Raw genomic sequence first — 23,564 nt, 5'->3', positions numbered from 1 at the left:
GGCAAAGCAGATTTCCTTTGCCACTACTCAGATGAAAAATGTGACTGCCTCTCCAGAAGTGCTCTTCAGTGATGCAAACTCTGGTGATGGCAGACTCAAGTCTGCCAAGAACATCAGCCAATCCACCTAACACCAGTATCACCTCCAGCTGTGGAAGCCACTTTTCTCATCCATTAGTTATTCTATAGCTTATCTCCTGGGAGAACAGCCCACCTGGCTGCTGCCAAAACAGACTCACTGCTTTGCCATCAGCTCCCCACACAGCTCTTCTCATCAGAACAGCACAGAATAGACAGCAGATGGTCTCTCTCCTCACCACATGTGATGCACATCCAAAAACGGAAGTCTTCACACCATTATTTCAACTAATATATTTTCTATGTTACCTCAGCAGTATCACAGTGAGTGATCTAATCCAATTTGCAGAAGCAATTGCTTAAATTTTGATGTTGTTCTGGCATTTTCAATGCTCCGCTTTTCAAGGGAGATGCTGTTAAGTTTTGGAGAAACTCTCAAAGGTTAAAACAGCAGCCTAGATACACTCTGTATTAACCAAATACTTCAAAGAAGATTACTCAGATTCTCTGAAGCTTATTCTGTGACAGCAAAACTCCCATCCTAATGCATCCATGGGAGTGACTAAAACAGGTATCATCCAGGAGAGAACAATTCCATTTAAACCTCTCCTGTTTGTGTGTATGTATTTATGTGTGTATACATATACAAGTGTATGCAGGTGACATTAAAAAGAGATAAGGAACTATTAGCAGCACTGCTGTTTAAATTGCTATGATGCAGAATTAGCAGAACACATGTAATTCAGCAATTTGTTATACCTCATCTGCAAAATCAGGTATGCGCTATTCAGTAATTTATAATTCATGTTTGGATCAGATTGTTGTCCAGCTCTGAGTTACAAAGTACTATGCTTCTGCTATTTTCAATTTTAGAATGGTATTACTTTGAAGAATAAGCATGAAATCTTATCTTTAAAATGGAGAGCTATATCCCAAAAGGCTCTCAAGCAAACTCAGCAAGGACCAGGAAACTAGCTGAAGGTGCACTCATAGTGTGCAGTTTTAGTCATCCTTGAAGTGATAAACAAGAGACTTATACACCAATATATAAATATTCTTAGAATGAATATGCAATTTCTGCTTTTGTATTTAGCATAATTAAGACAGTGCATGATATTACTGAAGTCATTACTGGTATTCTGCACTTAGTCCTTGAATCAACACCTTAAAAGAATACTGAAGACCAAATGAAAAGTTTCTGTTAGTCACAGTTGTCAAACTTGCCTCAAGCACAACCTAAAGAACTTTAACCTATCAGGTTATTCAAAAGAAAGCCAAGATGAAATTGTACATTCCACAGATACCAACAGATTTCATACTATCTGCAATGGTTTTGGGTGGCAATCATACAGCCTATTGTTAAAGAAGTCTGTAATGCAAACATTAATCTGTGATCTCTTGAGTTGCTTTTTAGTGAATAAGCATTTTTAATAATGCAACCATCAAAAAATGGAACATCTTACTGAGACATCTTTTAAAAAAAAACCATGCATTTCAAATTAATGTCCATATCAAGGAAAGGCTGCATGGTCTGCAACTATCCAGTAATTGCTTTTGGATCTTAGAATCTACAAGTAACAATGGCTTTGCATATTTATTGGAAGGTCCAGTAAGCACTGTTTTGTAGACTTAGTCTCTTTACAATTAAAAACACAGACTCTTCTTGAAGCAAAGCAAAAGCTTACATATCAAAGATGTCAGAGTCCTGCAAGGCCATTTGGTACACTATTCTCATCCATATGACTTCATATTTACTTGGGAAAACTGGCAACACATAAAAGTGCATGAATGTCTTGCCCTGATTCAAATAGATTTCACCACACCTGTGATCTAAGTGCCTGACACAGATGCTTCCTTTCTCAAGAAAAGGAGGTGGTGTTTGACCCCAGAATCAATTCCAGAAGCTGGGTAGACAAATCTCTATAATCTTCTTCACATTGGCTCTGCCTAGGGAGTGCAGTGTTGACACATGAACAAAGGAAATGTTTTCAGCATCTGCAAGTATTCTGCTCCTAATCTACAATAAATTATGTTGTTTACGCAAACAGTGCTTCTTCTGAGCAAAATATAGTTTAATTTTCTTTTGCAAATGAAGGGCTTGTGGATTATTTTGGAAACTTGTATACACCATCTCTGTTACTTCAGTTACTGTGTTTCCTCCAGGGCTACTGGCTTCTGTGGTCCACTCTAGCAAAGACTTCTCTGGATGCCCCTAAGTATAAATATCTATGCCCGACACTCAGTATTTGCTGCTGGTTTGATAATGACTGTACTCACTGTTTTGCAAGAGCTACATATGTGCTTCCATACTGTCCTGCCAAAGTCAAAGCATTTTTCTGCCAGTGGCAGTAGCATTTGGGAGGTGCCTTTCAATAACATACTGGTCACATTTTAACCCCAAGTAGGGTGGAAAAATTCTCAGACATGTTAGGAAACTGCAGCAGTAACTATACTGAAGTATGCGTGTAGCAAATACAAACTTTAAAATTAAATGTTGAAGGCACACAGTCCTCTGTTTCACAAGAAAATTAGTCAAAGACAAATACAGTTGATTCAGGCAATCTTAGATGAAAATATTTTATCTTTTCACAGTCCCTACTGTGTCAAACACCTGAGTAAATTATAATCGTAAACAATTTTCTCAACAGAAAAATGGCAAAGATACATTACCTGGCCTGTTGCAATGTATCAGGGTATCAATCAATAACTCAATTTCTGCAAGTTTGCAACAGTTTTTGCAAGATACAGATGTGCACAATGCTGTTAAAAAAAAAAATCTGTTGGCTTTCTTTTAAACATAAAAATCTCAAAAGCACAATTAACCGCACCGTTGGGAAAACTGGTGCATATCCAAAACAGCTCACAGGTAAAGATCTTTTATCAAGAAGACAACGCAAGATATTTACATTTCTGCCAGTCTGCTCCACAAGAGGAGCAGACCACTCCAACAGTACAAGGATAAGAATGTGGAGCAGCAGAAGCTGAGGCAGTTGAGTAATTCATCTCTCTTGAGAGGAATGACTGCACTCTGTACTGGCTGGCACAAACTCTTGAACAACAATCTACTATGTGGAAAACAGATTGGCCTTTATACTTTGCTTAGGCCTTTATCAAGAGCATCTTATAACACTTCAGTAATTTGAAAATAATGCCTCCAATACAAAAGGCAGATGCATAATTATAGAAATTAATGTATAAGCAGAATCTATCCTATGAGGGCTATTCTAGATAAATGTTTATTGGATCTATTTCTGGTCATTTAAAAATATCCAAAAGGAATTCTGCAAGACTGCTGACAAGTACCTAGCCTGAAGTAACAGTTATATGCAGACAGAATTTTTCATGCTTAGAGGTATTCCAGTGAGGCAGACTCCATTGCTGCACAGAAATACAACTATATATCAAAACCACTAGTTTTGAATGTCTGGATATTTAATTAGCTCATAGCATACCTCAAAGATATTTCTAGATGAGATGCTACAGTTTATGCAATAATTAAACCCACCAGCATTACTACTGCTAAATACCTGAAGAGTGATATACTTGCATCTCAACCTTCTCTTCAAATACATGAGAGTCATCGTGCTTGATCTTATCACAGAACCAGGTCTCCAAGTCAGACACCAAGAGAGGCACACAACAGGCACTTTGTGCCACTTTCTTGCAGCCTTGGCCCCAGTGCTGAGTTCTGCCAGAGAGTGCTCCTCTATGGCAGCTAAGCATGGTTCAGCATCTCTCCCAGACCTTAACAAGCAATGACTGGCAGATCCTACAAACACTGGCTAATCCCATAAGGTCAGAGAGTAACAGGGAGGCTGCAGAGTTGCATTCCAGCTGCAATGCCCTACCCCCAGTCTCTGCCATTTTTACATGAAAGACACTGTCTAAAGATGGTGATCAGAGCTACATGCTTAGCATATGACCTGCTCCATCTCTGCATTCTAGGAGCCCAGGAGAGAGTGATGCAGGACACAAGTGGCATACTCCCAGCTGCTTCCTTCCCTGGGGAAAAGTACTGAATTACATTACACCTGACCTGCAGCTCAGTGCAGCTGCACAGATCCATAGCACTACCTGATGAGCTTGCAGGCAGGTGCCCTCTCCCAGGAGAGATTAAGTATTGCTCTCTGCCACTGCAGGAAAGTGCACACTCCTGCACTTACACCTCCCATACCTCTGTAAGGACCTTTGTTCTTCATTTTCCCTTTTTTCCAGGCAAAGAATAAAAGTAATATTCATCTTTACTGATGACATAAATTAGAAACAGTAGGAGATTGTGGCCATTTTGAATGAAGACAAAAAGCATCAGGTTATGTCCAGGCTGCTCCTGGGATCACGTGCTCATTTATACAGAAAAATAAGCAGTTCTTTAATAAGAGAGCAACAGCAAGTGTCATGCTGGTTATGGGCTTATTGGTAAGGAAAGTATAACGTGTACTTGGAAAACTGAGTGTGCGGAACAATGCAACAAGGGTGGATAAACTTTCTCAGACAGAAAAGGAGCATGCGAACAATTTCATAGATCTCATCTCAGACAGGCAACAGGTTTCAGAAATGAAAGATCTGTCTCAAATACTTGTCCCATAGAAAAAATTATGCCCTTGTAAGCACAGAGGGCAGAAGCCCTATGAACATCTACTTGCAGCAGTGTGCATTTGCTGCAAGTTTGAGAAATGCTAATGGTTCCAATAGATCTGGCTGATAAGAAGCTTCATTTTATATATGATTCTACTAGAAGCCTAAGCATAGCTGTGTAAGGACTGAAATACAGTGAGGCATGATATAATACTCATAATCCAAACAGAAAAACATTACCAAACTTCCAGAACTCTGATGAGACAACAAGAATAAAAAATAATTATTAATAAGCTGCACTTACATCTTTGTTAGTGAAGAAACAAGTTTTCTAGAATGTAAAAAAAGCCCCTTCACAGATGAGCTAGCTCTCTCCAGAAATTATATGATAAATCAAGGTCCAAAGACTGAAATAATTCCTAAAATGCATGGCATCTCATTAGCTTTGAACAGTCATATCATACTATACAATACATATACATTAATGAACCAGCATATAATCCACATACTGTCATATACACAAAAAGTCATGTCTTAGTACTTTGGAAATGGATGAAAGATCCAGACAAATATTTGACTCTCTAAGAATGAATTAAACTGTAAAACTGGGGGGTTTGGAGCTATTTGTCAGACAGGTTAGCTAAAAATTTAAGTCTGAGCTACACTGATTTGTTTGTTAAGTGACAACTTAAGCAGCATATGAAACAGAAATGCAAGGAGGAATTTCACAAAAAAACCCAAACCACAATGAATATGAAGAATTACTCTAACTTGATTTTATATTACACAGATCCCTTGGGTCCAGTCCTACAAAAACATTCAACAAAACAGCTCATTAATATATCAGCCAAAGACACTGAGATTGAGCCTCTCAGAAAGTTTACTTTAAAATTGTATACAAGAGCTGAAAAAATAAAAGTCACCAACCTCTAATAAGGTAGACTGTTTCTCTGCAGATCCAGAGCCACTATCTAGAAATGAATAAAAACAGGGTTCAGTTGTTTGCTCAATCCTCAATTTTTCAGTTACAATCTGTCAGAATTTGTTATGCATATTTTCATAACTTTGTCATACAAGACGTTTCTCAGATGTTTCCAGCATTCATAAATATGTGGGTTTCCAGTTAGTCACTTTTTTGTATAAAAACAGGACATACCCATAACATTGTACTAAAATTAAAAGCAGAGTAAACGTGTGTGGTTTTATTTTTCCTGACTACTTCACCACAAGCTATTATAAGCTTCCTTTACAAATTGGCTTGGGTGAAGATATAGCAACTTTTTCAAGTTATTAACACCTGATCAGAAACACTTGATCCTGCAACTCCATCCTGAAATAAATTACACTGAGATGCCTGCTTAGACACATTATCACAAAACTCCTGCTTTCTCTTAACACAATTCTTCCCTCTGTGGCATCTCTTCTGACCCCTTCTTCTATTTGTCTCCATCCATCAAATTTTGGAATGCCCTTCCAGGAAAAAAAAAAAGCACACAACTTTGGGTGTTACTTCTTTGTCCCAACTCTTTTCTGATTCACAGCTGTAGATGCTGTCAAAATACCTCCAAATCTCAATTGCCTCCCTTAGGAGTTTGGGAGTAATATCCACTATGTACCTTGATCATTGGAACAAGGTGGAAACTACATTATAGTGGCACTACTTGCAACTTTCAAATGCTTCAAAGATCTACAGCAACCCCAACCATTGCATAATAAAGAGAACTCACTTCAGAAGCTTGCTACATAAAAGGAAAATATTTCAGCTCACTCCTATCTCTGTATTTCCTTTTGTAACTGTAGTTCATTCATATTACATATATATGATTTTTAGTTTGTATTCATAGGCAAAAGCTCAATGATTTAAATATGTGAGATGTGGAATTATTTTAGATATATGAAGTGTAATTGCTACTTCTACGAGTGCCATAATAATCCAGGCACTCGGGCTCCAAAGCTGTATTTATTACTCAGTAGGTAGCTTAGTAAAGACATGCTTGTTACTCTTGTGCTATTACTGTACTAGCTTTCACTGTGCTAAGAGAAGACTGACTGTACTTTCAGGCTCATCCCTTCCCCCTGTTTATAGGTTTGTTAGTGTACATGTTAAGACACCTGGGCTTCATCCTTCTGCTGCTGACATGGACAGAATATCATGGTATTTCCCATCTATAAAACTTTATTACATCTACCTCCTTGTAAACTACTACTGAGAATATGTGGCTAAAACTAATTTTAATAGTTTTAACTACACTTATGGAGCCACAGATACAAAACGACACACTTTGCCATGCCTAAGATTTATTCTCCATTCACTTCCTTCCCGAGTATGTATTTGCAAGGTCAGAAGTCTTAGTAACTCTAAAGACTGGATTTCAAGAAAAAAACATTTATCTTTCATATGAAGTTCTTGAAATAACAAGTTATTAAGTACACTATCAGAATAATGCAATATATTCTGGCATTCTTTCAGCTCTAAATAGAAAGGTTTACATGCTTGCTTCAAAATTGATTACCTGGGTTGGAAAATAAATTAAAACAGAAAAAAACCAGCATCAAGGTTCTGAAGGGTTTTCTGAAATGGCAAGCACTTTAAGAATGTCAATTGTTTATTAGAGCTCTCTAGTCTAATCACGTGTTTTTCTAAAGCAAAGGCATGAGAACTATTTACTACCGTATTCAATGAAACGCCCTAACTCTACTAAACAATAGTCTTTCTATAACTTTCTCCATATTATCTACCTTTTATTGTACACCAAATTTTGCACTTGTTGTTAAAAGATTAGCATTTATTTATTTATTTCAACTAAAGCTTATGACTGCTGTGCAATGTAAGAAGAAAAAAAAGTTAAAGAAATCAAATGTAGTCCTCACAGCTCAGCAGCTCCCCTGCCCGCATACCAGGGCACATCAAGGAAAGGAGATGCTCCAGCAAAATTCACTCCTGGTAACTAAATAAGCATCTTCCACAGACAACTCAGGGAGCCATAAAACCATATTCCTCTTACATATTTGAGAAACAGCAGTGAACTCAAAGTATTTCTATCTACTGGTACCAGAATCAAGCCACTGAGTTAGCTGGGAAAGCAATCCTATTCATTTTACAAGGATTCACAACACTGCATCAGGTGTCATGAAAACAGGATTTGATCATTTTAGCCCGTAACATAATGAAGAATACTTTTTTTATCAGTTTCACCCCACTTTTTCAATTCACAGGGGGCTGTAAAAGATAATGAAGTTATTTGTGTGAATCTCCATAGATGAAAATTCATAGAAAAAACACACAGAATTTTAGAACATCTTCACTTCTTCGGCCTTAATCACATTATGAAGCAAGAGAGAGATGTGATGGATAAAGTTTACTGCTGAACTCAGCAATACCAAAGCAATCATAAGGAGACCTTGAAAACACCACTTTCAGACTCTGCTAATCAGAAGAACCATCAATTCAGCACCAGGCACTGGCTGTGCAGAGCAATAGTAAGAAAAGGCCATTATAAATTAACCTCCACTCAGAGAAGAGCCCTTTTGTAGTACTTGTCACATATATGAATACATTGTGGATGACACTATAGGAGCAGTATGTCATGCAAAAATCACTCATGGACAAGAAACACAGGGGAAGTAAGAACTTTACCAAGCTCAAAGATAATTACTTAGTTTGTATCAGAAAGATATTTGTATCTCCCTGACCTACTTAGGAATGGCTTCTGGCTAGGAATACAGTATACAGAATCCTGCATTAATAGAAAACATGCATTGTTTTTTGTGCATGTCAGGAGCTTAGATGTTCTAAGTTTCAAAGATACACAAAGCTGTTACCTTCTTAGAGATATTAAGGTTCAATTGAAAAATCAATATATTAGTTTGTCACACAAAAAAAAAATGTTACAAGCCATTAGACAAAACATTTCTAAAGGTATAAATTGCATTAAAATTTTGGTTCTGACTCTGAATAGTAAGGACTTCAGATGTTTCTCTAGTAGCTTTAGACAAACTGCTAGCAATAATTTCCCACCCTTCCATGCCCTCCTTTGCATTTCCACCTAATCACATTAAGTATCTTTTTTCTTCATCCCACACATCCTTCATACAGGAAAAAAAAAACCAAAACAGCTTGAAAACTGTAAAAAAAGATTATGTAGCTCAGCTCTTTCTGGGACTATAGCATAGAAGTCATACCAGTCTTCCTTAAGCTCAGACATTAACTTAACTCACTTCACATGCTGAATTCCAGGCTTAGAGTCAGCTGAAAAACAGGCACATTCACAGGAAGGTATGCACTTCTATAAAAAAAGTCCAATCATCAGAAGCCAAATATTGAGACAGCTCCCTCATAGACTATTAACTGTACTATCAGGAAAAAAAAAAAAAATCACAGAATTATCTACAAACCTAGGAAAAAACCCAAACTGTAGTGCAGCACTGACGCAGGAAAATACAAAAGGCATGAGCCAGAAAACATAAATCACAGTATATAGGAGTGAGTGAGGTAAAATCAGTTTTGACAGCAGTAAACAAAAGAAAAAGTATGCTATGGAACCAGGAATCAATTGAGAAAGCACTATTGCAGCATAAGCCACAGCACATGCCACTGTTGAGATGGCCACAATACAGATTATTACAGCACAATTTCAGAAGGCTTTAAGCATTCACCCCTACAGAGTAACAACAGACCCCATCAGAAGGCTGCAACCATCTACCCTTGTTCTTTACCCCAACTTTTTATACCCCTCATGTTCATGCCTTGCACCTGTGTGCCCTCTGTTCCCATTCCTGATTGGTCAGGACTAACTGGTCAGTGCCCCTGGGCACTCCATGGCCCATTACCTTCAATGCTGCTCACCTGCTTTTCACAGCTGTACCCACTAGGGATGAGGCTCAGCCACAGCCCCACTCCCAGTTACCATAAACTGTGTGCCTACAAAGCGCAAGTAAGCAAACCTTGCTAGAAAACAAGTAAAAATGTCTCAGTGGATTTACGAGAAGGCAGTAAGGGACCCTCACCATTAGCATGCCACTTGTTCTTGCACCAATGTGCTACTGAATCATCGTAACCTCACCCATCTGCCCCTCCAATTGTCCTTGAGAAGTATTGACACCACCAGGCTGCAGACTCAAAGGATACGGAAAGCTTGAATGTACACAATGGAACACATACTAGAAATTCTGTGTATTAACTATCAATAGCTGTAAGGAGCTGGACTGAAATAACAGCTGTATTTTGATGAGAAAGTGAAGACTATAGCTAAACTGTAGCTCCTCAAAACACTCAGCATTCCTCTGTCTCTAACAGAGGCACAGCCCCTTGCAGTCCCAGGCTAAGCACCAGAGCCCTGCCTGCCTTCAGCAGAGCTGTTGCCAAAGGCATCAAAAAAAACCCCACACTTCCAGCTGCCACTATCAAGTTATAATGAGATTAAGCAGTTTTAAAAATTGCTTTGGTTAATCACAGCAACATCTCATAATTTTTTACTGGCTGCAGGCTGTTCCATTAGCTATTGAGGTCTGCAAATGGGCAACTAGGTCTGTAAGCAGTGGAGATCCAAGGTCTCACCCTTCGACAGATGAGCTCATTGCAAACCCAGGCTATAAACAAGTCAACACAACAGTGCAAAAGAGAACAACTCTGCAATGCTTGCTCCCTGTTTATTCTGATTTTAACTTAGGGCCAAAGCTTAAGTCGCTGCTTTCACAAGGAATTAAAATTGAGTATTATAAGTTCATTGATACTGGAGGTGTATCACAAAGCAAAGAGACAGATGCAGCTCCTGCCTGGGAAATTAAAAAGGCTCTTATCCTGAAAAAATTTACATATCAGGAACTTTATTCACATAAGTAATCATGCAGGACCAGGAACATTTAATCTTTCTTCAGAAACTGAGCCTATAGAAACAGCACATGGATGCTGCCTACATGTTCAATAGCAAATCCTTCATTTCATATTATCATTCTACCAGTAATTTAGCTGTAGTGTTGCTAAGAGGATTTCCAACATATTAAAGTATATTGAAATAATATAACTATTTGCATTTGAAGAGTATATTGTCTATTCCAAACAATATGGCAGGAGATCCCCTCCACATATTAAGAAATCTCTAACTAATCACTTTAAGGCAATGATGTTACCAATTTTAGAATATGAAATTCTGTTCAAAACCTCCTTCATAAAACATACTTTATGCAAGACACAAATGGCTTCTGGCAAAGCAAAAAAATCTTCCTGAGGCAAGCTAAGTAAGTATGAATTTATATTGCTATGAAAACAAAGTTAGGTTAAAAAACCAAAAACAAACCAAAAACCAAAGGTACTTGCTTTTTGACAGACACAAAGTAGAAACTTTTTGATTAAACTACCTTTTGTTCTAGAGAATCTTCAAGCTTGTTTTGTTACTATTGTTCCAGAAACCATGTGATAACATAAACTTTAGTTATGTGCGTTACCATCCTACCACATGCTAAAGCACTAGAAAACATTAAAAGTCTCTTTGTAACATACTCTGGATGTGAGATGTAGTATTCCAAATGTCTTAGCTGGTAACAACTTAGAATCACTCTAAACTGCAAGCCTGTTCATTTCGATACTATTTTAATGCCAAAGAAACAGCAGAAAACAAAGAAAATCCTCTATTTTGTAGCTACCCTCACCACCTATATGCCATTTATTGAGATTTGGGCAATCAAATAATTTTTTTCTAAAAATATGGGGATATTTAAAAGAGAGCCAATATGTTGCAGGAATTAGTAAATTTTATTCTATACTCAGCATAAAGAAATTCACTTTGTGCTATTTATTGTTAAGTGGTAAATACCACTTAAGCTCTGACTTTGGTGACATGCATGTACCTTTAAATTGCCAGTTCATTGAAGGGCAAAACTAGATTATTAGTTATTGGATTTCAGTGATCCAGTGAGAATTTTTGAACAGCCACAGATTTTGCTTATACATTATACTTTGAGCATTAGATGCATAAGATTTTATGAGATGTCCCTGTTTCTAGCATGTGCTGATTATGGCTGGGATAGTTAATTTGGTATGGAGATGTGTTTTGGATTTGTGATAAAAACAGTACTGATAACACAGGGATGTTTGAGCTGTTGCTGAGCAGAGTTTACCCCGAGTCAAGACCTTTTCTGCCTCTCACCCCTCCCCACCAGTGAGGAGGCTGGGGGTGCACATGGAGGGGACACAGCCAGGACAGCTGACCCCAGCTGACCACAGGGATATCCCAGACCATGTGGTGTTGTGCTCAGCACACAGAGCTGGGGAAGAAGGAAGAGGGGGATGTTTCGAGTGATGGTGTTTGCCCACTCCTGTCACTGTTACCTGTGATGGAGCTCTGCTTTCCTGGGGATGACTGAACACCTGCCTGCCCATGGGAAGGGGTCAATTAATCCCTTGCATTGCTTTGCTTTCATGCACAGCTTCTGCTTTACCTATTAACTGCTTTGATCTCAGCCAGCTACTTTTCTCACTTTTACTCTTCTGATTCTAAGCCCCACTCTACCAGGCTGCTGGTGCTTAGTGGCCTGTAGGGGTTAAACCACAATATAGATCTTATCTGGGTTTGTTCACAAATGCAAATGACTCAGAATCCCTCCTGTGAACAAGTTTCATTCCCATAGAAGCACTAACAGCCGCACAAGTGAGATCACTCTGTACACTAGGTCATTTTAAGTGTACATCTATAAAGAATTAGGTATTTCAATGAGGCTTTTTCAGCTTAGAGTGGTATATCCAGTGTTTAATACCAAGGATGTTCTTCACCATTGACCAGAGCAGTTACCAGCCCAGTTAAGGCTAGATTTGAAAAGTGCTTTCCTATTTCACACAAAATTTATTAGGAAGTGGAAAAAATCACATGTTTACTGACTCCCTCATTTTCATATATTGTATCACTACTATATTTGCTCTGAAAGATAATGGGACAGTTTGAAGAAATAGCTGCAATAGAAGCATTTACTGAAACCAAAGGTTTGCCAGAGTGAACCAAGCTCAAATGATTTATCAAGGGCCTCCAAATTTAGAGTTTTCAAAGACCTGTAATATATTTCTCCTAGTACACAAAAGGAAAATCATTTTTTATTGTCTAGAATGATGTTAGCAAAGTGCATTCAACCAGCTCGGGCTGAGTTATGCTAACAACCCTCTTCACCTCTGGACATGGAGACCTTCAATCCATCACTGTAATATTTGATAAAAATGTTCCGGAAACTGCCACAAGATTTATATTTAATTACCACTGGAATCAATAGAATGAAATATTGCAGAAAATTACATGTTCTACATCATTTAGATTTTCTGATTCCAAACTTCTGGGCTTCAGAGGTAGCCTGCATTACCTTCTAAACTCTAATTCATCTGGTTTAGAAAGAGTAATTTCTACTCCAAAGAACATAAAACTGTCACCACTCAAAGTGTGTTCCACAGGCCTGGATTTACTGGGAAGAGCAAGGAGCTGCGTCTGCCCTTGTTTCTATCATGCTGAACACCTATTAAATAAATGATCCAATTCTTCATTACAGACTTTTCAGCTGGTGAATGCACGAGCAAGAACTAAAAAGAGATCTGGATTTAGCTTTACTTATGAAAAGAGAAAGGACATTGTATCAGCTCCTTCGGAAGAATAACCAAAAAGTTTTAGTAGGAGTTGGAGGATTGCCTTAAAATTTCTGTCAGGTAGCAGGATACTAAATAACAATTCAAGAACTCCAATTAAAAAACTAAAGTACTAATAATTCTGCAATCCTTAAGGTTTGCAGAATCCTTACTAATATGTTCTCTGGCAAAATCAGATGCAATATTCAAAATACTAATACCACAAGTATCAAGCCTGAGGAATAAACATACTAGTGCTTAAATGGTATGCAATAAAATAACCTAAAACCAGGAAATTAAGTATATGGGCTTTGTTTTGGTTTTTTTTCTTTTTTTTGCACATGAAACTGAACAGAGCTGCTGCAAGCATGATATATTAAAAGCACTACACTTTTATTTGTTAAATACTGTTCATTTTCAGTAAGACAAAGTACCTGTTTACAAGGCACAAGAATATATACTTCTAGCTGTACAAGCAAGCAAAAATCCTCTTTTATATCTGACTTGTGCTTCTATCTTGCTTAACTTGCTTCTATCTTGCTTAATTCACCTATGCATACTAAACCAGAAAATACTTAGCAAGTTTTCCTTGCATTTATTTACTCATAGAGCAATGTAAGTTGCAGCATGAGCAGATAACTGAAGAAGCCTTAAATACATGAATCCTGCAGTTTCTCCTGTCTGCCTTGCCTCAGCAAGAATTCCAGATCCTTCTCTTGCCCTTCAGAATTATCCACTAGCCCATGGCACCTACGACTGATGTTCACACTGTAAATCGCCCTCCAGGTGTCCCCACAACCTGCCATATATCTTGCTTAAGAACTCAACAAGGTGCAGCCAGTTCTGCAAGTGTGTGTTCTTCCAGCTCAACAGGTAACTGAGGTAACACCACTCTTCACTGGGGTCAGTTACAGTTATTTTGGGAAATTGCATTCCTTCTCAAACTTGAACTAGAAATTGCACAACAAATACAAAAGTTACCAGAGAAACACCAGCAAGTGCACAGTACAGTCATCTATGTCTCATTTCCTTAAAAACAGGTTAAACAATATGCAGGCTCTTGTATTTCATTAAATGCTTCTCTGGAAAACTAAATACTGATGAACCCTTAGCATATCATGGGCTTTTCTGCCATTCCATGGGTGTAAACCTCATGTTTTTTATATAAATCAGGGAAAATAAGATTCTCTTGGGCTAACAAGCAAAAATTTTTCCCTGTTTATAACTTTTCTGAAATTAATCAATTAATCAAAATATTACTTTATGTAAAATTACTTCACTGAAAAAATTAACTATATCATCAATTCCTGTCACATGAACTACCATCTCTAAATGTCAGATATTCCTTTTAATGAGATACTGATCACTTGGATTGGATTCAATCTGAATTAAAATTTAAATAATTTCTCTTCTATCATATGCTCCCTGATCAAACTAGCTTCTCATAGAAGCATTTTTTGATGTTAAAAATAAACATAAAACAGAAAATGTTTCCTTTAAGTCTAAAAATGTCATCAGTAGTAAATATATGTTTTCTTTCCTTACTGCCCAATTTCTGAAATGTCAGCTCATATTATATATTGAATGTTTTAATGATTTTATCTTGGTGCCCAGTTAACCAAAGTCTCCTCTGTAAAATCAGTATGAATAATTTCATGGCTTGGCAGAATTGGCATTCTAGACACAGAAAATGCTAATGCTGTTTACCACATCATGCCTAGAAGTTCATCTACTAATTTTTCTATTAAGCCAGCCTGCTGGGCTTAGAAGTTGAAAGTTAGAAACCTAACTATTAGGGATGCAGCCAGATCAGAGCCTCACAGGACTTCCTGAACCCATTAGAGAACGTAATCTCCCTTCTGAACCAATACAGTAAAAACATCCAAGCATGCATCTTAATGTAATGGTATATAGATTTGGAGTTATGATTAGCTTCATAATAAAAATGTAAGATCTTTAATAAGTATCTGTTGAAGAGACTGACCTGTGCCCCAAGACAAACTGGACAGAACTATACAGTTTTACAGCTGACTACCTCAAAGGAAGACAATGTTTGAGTGAGTATAGGTGGAAAGGAAAAGTGGATGGCACATCCACTATCTTTTTCCTGCAGAGCTTTCAACCACAGTTACAATTTCCCCAGACTGGAAGAGAGTGAGAAGGATGACAACACTATTACCTTAAATACAGGACAGTTAATGTGAGAGAATGACTATGCTGAAGTTCTGATCATCTGGTTTCCATTTCTATAATTCATAGAAAACAGATTTCTCCACTGGCAAAGATAAATAAAGCAATGAATTTTAGGATTTTGAATGACATCACTGACAGGGAAGAAAACTAAGATAAGATCTCAGGGATATAAATGGGCCCATGTAATGAAAAATGAGATTAGGATTGTTCGGAAGGTACTACGAGAGCTTTCCTGATTACCATTATGTATATTATGTCAGATCACAGAGTCCAGAGAGACTGGGGCTGTTATCTGTATCATACCACACAGCACAACACAGCTCAGCCTCTGGGATGCTTATGGGGTTTTTTACCTGAACCAGAAGATGCAGATCAGCTGTTTGAAGAGTAAACACAGCTCCAAGAGTCATGCTTCTCCTGTGCTTGTAAATGGGGCCACACTTCGTGGCTGCTGTGCACTCTGCCAGTGCATGATGAGGTGAGATGTTTCCTCCTATCCCCACATGGACTGCTAAAACTCCATTGCTGCAGCTGCCAGTGAGTCATGAAACTTGGATCCAGCACAGCCTGAGCCATTTCAAAGTGCAGCATTCAGACCCCCCAGATTTCATAGTCACAGGAAACAAGTCAGGCAAATGACACATGGGATGGAATGAAGACAGAGTAGTGCAGTAACTTTTTTGTGTGTGTACACATTAAATGTCTGCTATTCTGATTGTAAGTGGATATTTTCATGTTCTTATAAAACATTAAGAAAATTCTTACAAATAATTACAATGAAAGAATATTTGGCTTCTAGTTTGCTTTCATCCCTCACAAGGGAGATATTCTGTGACTGCTTTCAGAGACAAGCTTTCAGAAACAATGAATTATACCAATTAAGCACAATTAATTAGCAGTCTGTTTTTGTCCTCTGTCTCATCTGTTTTGTTGACAGCCATTGACAGCAATTACCTTGCTCACAGTACCATGAGTGCCCACCTGAGGGAAGAAATCCTCTTTGAACTGCAGAGAAATCCCTCATCTTTACCAGGTTAAGAAAATAATATTTACCTTTGCTTTGTCTTCCATCCCGTCTTCTCTTCGTAATGATAAGGGAATTAAAAAATACAAGGGACAAGAAATAAATCACTACTGAGTATTACTTTCTTATAAAAAAAGGACACACATCCCAAAAATACTTCACCCTTATGTCAGAAGAAAGGAGGGGAAACAGACAAGTCAACAGTGGACTTGTCAACATTTAATAGAGGAAAAGACCATTAAGGCAATTCCTTTCATTGCACCAACTCCCTCCTACCTCTTACAAGATCGGATCTTACTGATTCTTCTTGAAAAAGAGAAAACTAAATCCTTTGCCCCTATTCCAGCCTTTACTACAGATATTCTATGGCTCTAACAAGTCCTGAAAAATTTTCTAGTGCTTATATGTCATAAAGAGTAAGAATTAGGAAAAAATAAATGTTGATTTCATTATGTGATGCTATGTTTATTTTACAAGATTCTCTCTTACTTTTATAGTTATTTCTAGAAAGCCTTTGCCAAAAAATAAATCAATTCTTCCAGCTGGGCTTAGATATGACTTTGTAAAATAATAGCCAAATTCTCTTCTGACTGAAATCACTGTTAAAATTTCACTGATCAAACTGGATACAATACTATATAATAAATGCATGATCTTAACTGTGTCCGCATTGCTATAGGTTTCCCTTTGAAATATGAACTTAGAGAAGGTCATTCATGGTTGCATATTACAAAAGTACTTCAAGAACAGATGTGCACTGCTTAGGAAACTCTCAATCTCTCAAGCATGGTGCTTTGAACTTTGCCCTCCTCAACATGGTTCCTTGCAAGCAGGGAGTATATGTTCCTATAAACCAAAGATGATGGATTATATGATGTGCAAAATCAAGATTTGATTTATTGTTTGCTTTTTTCCTTTCAGGAGCACACATACATTAGATGTATATTTATGTATCAAGGCTAAGATTCAAAATCAAAGGTTATATAAAACAAAACAACTTTAAAGGAAGCTACAATATGCCTTTAAACACTACCAAAATACAAAATTATCTCTGTTTACACCCCTATAAAACTTAAATTCTGTTTATGCCAATGCTGAGTTGTGCCTCACAACTGTCTGAACCATACCTGATGGACTTCCATGCCTCCCATAAGCCTTGGCCCAGTCTGACTGGATGGCTTATGAAATCTGGCTATACTGCACCAGTTAGAAGGATAAAAGCCAAAAACAGCATTAGAAAAAAAATATTATAAATGTCCTGTGTTCCAGTGAATAATGGACTCCAAAACATGTTTTTTTTCCCCAAAAAACTAACTGGATTTCTTCAATGTGTTATGAAACATTATTCACATTCGTACTGCTTAACACAATTGATATGCTGGAAGAAATCTTTTACAAGATAGCATTTTTTACTGCAAGTGGGAACTGGTTCTTCCATTCTATTTCAGATCTCTCATTACTAGGCTAGAAATTAATTTATCATGATTTGTTTATATTGTAATTCTCAAAAAAAACCTCACATGATGGGGGGAAAAAAAAGGCACAAATTTTGAATTTTTTTTCCAGCTGGAGAATGAGTTTTTGGATGTAAAAACTTTTTGAGTCAGTAAATGAGAGCTTTTTGAAGGAGATTTATCCTGTATATTATACATGCACGAGGAGGAAAGTGGAAGGGGGTAGAGGAGGATAAGCCAAATATTAAGATAATGAGGACTTTATGTGGATGAGAATTTCTGGAAGATCAAAATGGTTTACAAAATATTAAGGAAGTTCCTGCTACAGGAAAAACACTGCAAAATCTGTACAGATGGTGAACATTCTTTGCTTACTTATTTTTAAGACTAGTTATTTAAGAAATGCTTTTCGTTTTCTTTCCTAGTCTACCTCCCATAATTATATATTTTTGATTTAAAACACCCAAAAAAATCTTGTTTCCATTTGCCTGAGTGGTCCAATCACTTATTCTTTTATTGCTTTTTAAAATTTTATTAAGGAAGCCTTAACAATCAAACTAAGTAGACTGTGTTTTGCTCAAATCTAATTTCAACTGTGCTTTTTCTTTTTCATAGCTTGGAGAATGAGGGAGGGAAATAACTGCCCAAGTCCTATGTCTATCCAGTATGGTTTCAAGAGAATCCTGACCAGAAAATTGTTTGGTAGCCCACAGTGTCCTGTAGCAAGCAAACTACTTTTCTGAAATTCACATAAAGCTGAAAAAGCTATGTCTAGCAGAAAACAAATAGGAGAAAAATCTTGCCACAATTCACACAGACACAGTGACAGATTCATTGCTAAAGGTATGGCATAATCAAACCGGGACAGCTTTTATTAGATGTTTTTTTGTTTTTTTTTTTCCCTAGTTAAATCTATTCAAATAAATAAAGTTTTAGGACAGCTCGGAACCAGCAAAAGATATGGCTAGGGATTAAAATACTACATTCAGTTTAACTGACATATCACAAAATCTGGAGCTCAGTTCTGTATATGCAGGGTCACCCAAGAAAAGTATCAGCATTTCATGAACTCTCACTCTCTTACAGTTAGAATCCTCTTGTCACTGGCCCTGCAACTTCAGCATCCTTAAATTTAATTTTTCAAAACCAAAGATATTTCAACATGATGGCTTTACTTTCAGATAAGGAAATATGCTAAGTAGCCTGTACCTGGGAAGGAAACCGATACTCCAAACTTAGATATTTTAGCTTTGGTTTGATATTAGGTGAGCTCAAGAAGACAAGATATTCCAGGCAGTCAACTGCTTAAAACTGTAAAACAGAGCTGCTTTTGTATAGTTAAACTCAGCTCTTGACTCAAGCCATCACCTTGGGCTTTTTGACCCAGAACTCTACCGAAGTTCTACCACAAATGAGAATTTCTTATGTTTATCATGAGTGATTTCAAATTGATAAAGGAAAATATCTAAAGATTCTTCTAATGTAGCTTTACTCTGAAAAAAAATCTTTTTATTCCTTCATCTCACTGCTTATACCAAGGACTGTCTTGAAAATCTCCCTTGAGATTATAACTGTAGATGGGAGCTGACCTGTACTGTATTTCTGACAGATCCAACCAAATATCTGAAGGCATCCACAAACACTGAGGAATAATATAAAGCTTTGTAGCAGTGTCTTTTTGGATGCTCTAAATGCAGAGTATTTAACCAGTTTAGCTGTCAATTTGAACCTTTATAAAATTGCATATAAAGTCTCCCGTGTTTTATAGGAATTTTTAAAAATTGCTCTTACTTCCCCAATACATGCTAAATTATTTCTCATACCTTTTAATTGCAATTTTTTGGCCATCCAAGAGATGCCTAACAGTCCTAACAGTCTACATTTTAACTCCTCTCACAGTTTAAATATACAGATGTAGAACTGTTTCTGCTTAAAGAATTTTAATTGCAGTTCTCAGAATATGAGTTAAATAAAAAAGAAAACCTACTTTTCCTCAGTGAAAAGAGAATCAGAAGGTAAGGCAGATAAGTCTTAGAAATATTTCAGTATTTATTTCTATTTTTCACCCTGAAAACCTATTGGGAAAACATCTATGTGTTTTTGTTTTACTTCTGCTATTTACTTTGGAAGAAAAATTTTCCACTACAGGCAACAAAAATCTTTTACTGTATCTTCCAACTGAAGGACAGAACACAATTATATTTTTCTCAGTTTCTAACCCTGCACCTTTCCCTAAATACTGTCCAGAAATTATGAGAAGATATTTCTTTCCAGAGTTAAAGCAGAAACAATGCCAATATAAAATCAGCAAAAATTGCCTGTAACTATAACTTCTACTCAACAGATCCTCACTTTCATACCAATTTGTGGTATGTTTGGCTGTGTGTTTTGTGTTGTGCAGGCCTTTGAAATAAACTGGTTGGTGTAGCATCCCTGAATACCAAGTGGAGAAAGCAGATCCTAGGAGGATGCTCATCAGTACTTTTCAACAGCATTTTTATTAAAGGAGCAGTATTGTCTCCGATCACCTTGTAACATCTTTTAATGCAAAGGAAAAAACAAATGTTTACTTGTCACTAGAGACAGAAAATGTATTTTCTACAAAACTGATTGCTCTACATCTTCCTTGACTGCTTCATCAGTTTGCAGACTGCTGAAGAAAAGCTTCCTATTTTTAGGCCACATACTACCTTGCAAAAAACCCCCATGAATGCAGGGAATAAATAGTAACAAGAATACAGTCAGCACAGAACAATATTAATTGCTAAAAGGAACTCTCAATGCTCTAAATAATAATGCACTTTCCATCCCTGAATTCTGACAGACAAGAGTTGACAAATGCTGAAGTTTCATTTTGTATTTTGTTCAACTGCTGCTTTTCCAAACCATCCCCAGTTGAAGAACTCCCAGGACTCTGGCATACATCACAAATATCAGCTTTCAGCAGATGTTGACAGCACAGTATCTCCCTTCATATACAGACTTTTATTCACATAGAAGCTAAATAATTCAATAAAAACTTGACTATGAAGTAAATGAACTAATACAAGTGAACTTCGGACATGGCAGGAACGACTTATAAAGCCCCTGGGCAGTTTCCACATTTCTAAATCCTTTCTAGCATGTGGAGAGGAAGAAGGGTGGATGACACCAGGAGGTGCAGCAGAAGGGGTATAGGACCCTCTGGCCCAGCCTGCAGGTGCCTCCTCAGTGGGAGGATTACCCTGACTTTTGCTGACATGGGCAGCCAGCCAGTTCTGCAACAGAGAGAGACACATACAGGGTGCCAAGTCCCAAATTATGCTAAACATAGACACAGGGATGCTGAGTCACACTTCAGGGATTAAAGTCCTTCTTTCTCCACTCCCTTTTCACAGCAAAGTGGGGTCAATTCTTTGGTTTCTGAACTATTTCTGATTGCTCTTCAGAGCAGCAAATGCTACTCCAGCCCTCCTACAGTTATCCTGTACTTCAGGTACCACAAGCTTTTTTATAGCATGCTATTGACAACATTGTTCAAATTAGCCCTGACAAAATATACATTATACACACCAATAGGCAGAATTGCAGGGCTGGTTCTGGCAGTTGTATGACAGTTCTATTACAACACAACTACACCAGAGCCTGCAGGAATGAAAACACAAACAAGACTTATTTTTCCCCCATTGATATAAAATACTTTAAAATTATATGATGAAAATAATGCTCACCTCCTTGTCACTGCAAATGAATGCATGCATAAAAATGAAATCCACTGGACTTTCTCTGTAAGGCTACATTTTCCATAGAGAAACTTTGGCCTTTACTGGGTGTTTCACTCTGCCTGAGTGCACTGGAGAATGTTTTGGAAGCATGAGCAACCAAAAAAAGGGCACACAAACATATTGTGCATTTCTGTAAACTATCCTCTTCCTTTGAAAGCAACTAGATGTTGGGTCCTTGAATAAGGCTAACACACAAAGATTCAAAACAGGCAAGAAAAAATTGGACTATGCAGACTGCAAATATAAATGACACCATGCTATTTCACAAGACTTTAACATATGAAACAAAAATGAAAAGAAAAATATAAGAAATTAGAAAAAAATTAGTTGAATTATACATAGCAGCTCAAAGAGTTGTATGAATCTTGTGAATGGAGTGCTGACGTGTTTGAATTTCACACAGCATTCACATCGTATTTCCATAGTCTACATAACAAACAGAAGATGGTATTTTTTTATATGAGGCCTTAAAAGAAGTATTTGGTTATTGGCTGCCAGAAGAAAAACAAGTGAAGCATTCCTTAAGTTCTTTGGGAATTCATATCTCACACCTTTTTTTAGTCCTGTTTCAATCTTCCCTATGTGGCTGGAGTATTTGATTGTTTACTGCTCTTAGCAGAGTCTGGAACATGACTTGCAGCCAAACATACTCTTTGACAACACCTGTAAGCATAAAGCTCAATGACTTGGCTTAGAAAAAAAAATATCCTTTTCAGTATTAATATGGTTCAACAGTTCTTCACAATAACCCATCCATTAGAGACCTCAGCAAGGTGCAATTAGTAATTTCTGATGAAGAGGTACCATGACCAGAAATTTTTGTTTTTCCAGATAGCAAGAGCCTTTCATTCAAGAGGCTTTCCCTTTTAAATGAGGGTGCAATAATTTCTTTGGTGACAACTGAGCTGCATGCAACCAGTGCTGGAATTACCAAGCTGTATGTAACAGTGTCAAAATCAGCTGCTGATGGCAAGCCTTGGAGTCTGCTTCCCCCACATCTAGGGCTGGCACTTCTTGCCTGAGAAATGATCTGGGGAAGCCAGCAGGCTTTAAAATACACCGTTCTTAAATGCAAAGCCCCTGGTATCTTAGGAGCACTGTATTTAAAACATAGGAGCAGACATATTATTATAAAATTATGAATTCTTCACACTTTTGTACACAGGGGGCAGATTACTTCCCCAGAGAGCAGAAATAAGGCAAGCAGATACTTCGACTTAAGCACACACAGAGCCTTGCCAAGGAGAGCAGAGCATGCTTGAGTTTTACCCCAGAGCAACACCACACCAGCGGCTTCTACAGCTCCCTGAGGCAGCTTTTTCCAAATAAAAGTGGACTATCTCTGCTAGTGTTGTTTCTCTTACAAGGCAGGGAAGAAGGTAGGGTTTGAAGTTTCCCCAGGCGCTCCAGGCCCCCATTTCCAATGCTGCTATCACAGCTGGGACAGATGTAGCTGGCAGCAATGGCCAAGTGTTTTGCAGCCAGGTGTATTTCCAGTCTCAAACACTTACTCTTACACTTTTGGGGCATCTGTTTGGTTTTGATACCAAACCAAAATCTGTGGCCAAATAAAGGGAAAGAATATTAAACCATGCAGCTGACTCCCAAGAATGAAATAGTAAAGTAGAAGAATTTTCTCTTTGTTCTTTAAGAGACCAATCAAATCCCATCATAAATCTGAATCAGAACTATATCTTTACTAGCAAAGAGAACTGATCAGCCATATAAAAATAGGACAGCAAAACAGTAATTTCTTCTCCATTATGGGAATTGTAGAACCCAAAATAAACATCTTCCTATTCACCAGCTGAATGTAAGAGTTATATTCAAGGCTGACAACTGCCTGCTCTATTTATGTAATTTAGAAGTCTGGAGTAT

General features: G+C 37.5%; 1 protein-coding gene across 1 annotated transcript in view; it reads right to left on the bottom strand.

Moving 5' to 3' along the window:
- CNTN1 (contactin 1) overlaps nucleotides 1–23,564 on the bottom strand; it is a 206,440-nt gene that overhangs the window by 143,364 nt on the left and 39,512 nt on the right. The window contains exon 2 of the mRNA XM_021545291.3: nucleotides 5,580–5,623. The gene's annotated coding sequence lies outside the window, so the exon portion shown is untranslated. The remainder of the gene's footprint in view (nucleotides 1–5,579; nucleotides 5,624–23,564) is intronic.

The sequence above is a fragment of the Lonchura striata genome, chromosome 5, assembly GCF_046129695.1.
Source record: "Lonchura striata isolate bLonStr1 chromosome 5, bLonStr1.mat, whole genome shotgun sequence".
NCBI classification, from domain to species: Eukaryota; Metazoa; Chordata; class Aves; order Passeriformes; family Estrildidae; genus Lonchura; species Lonchura striata.
Note: the sequence above shows the minus strand (reverse complement) of the source record. Positions and strands in the feature narration are given on the sequence as shown.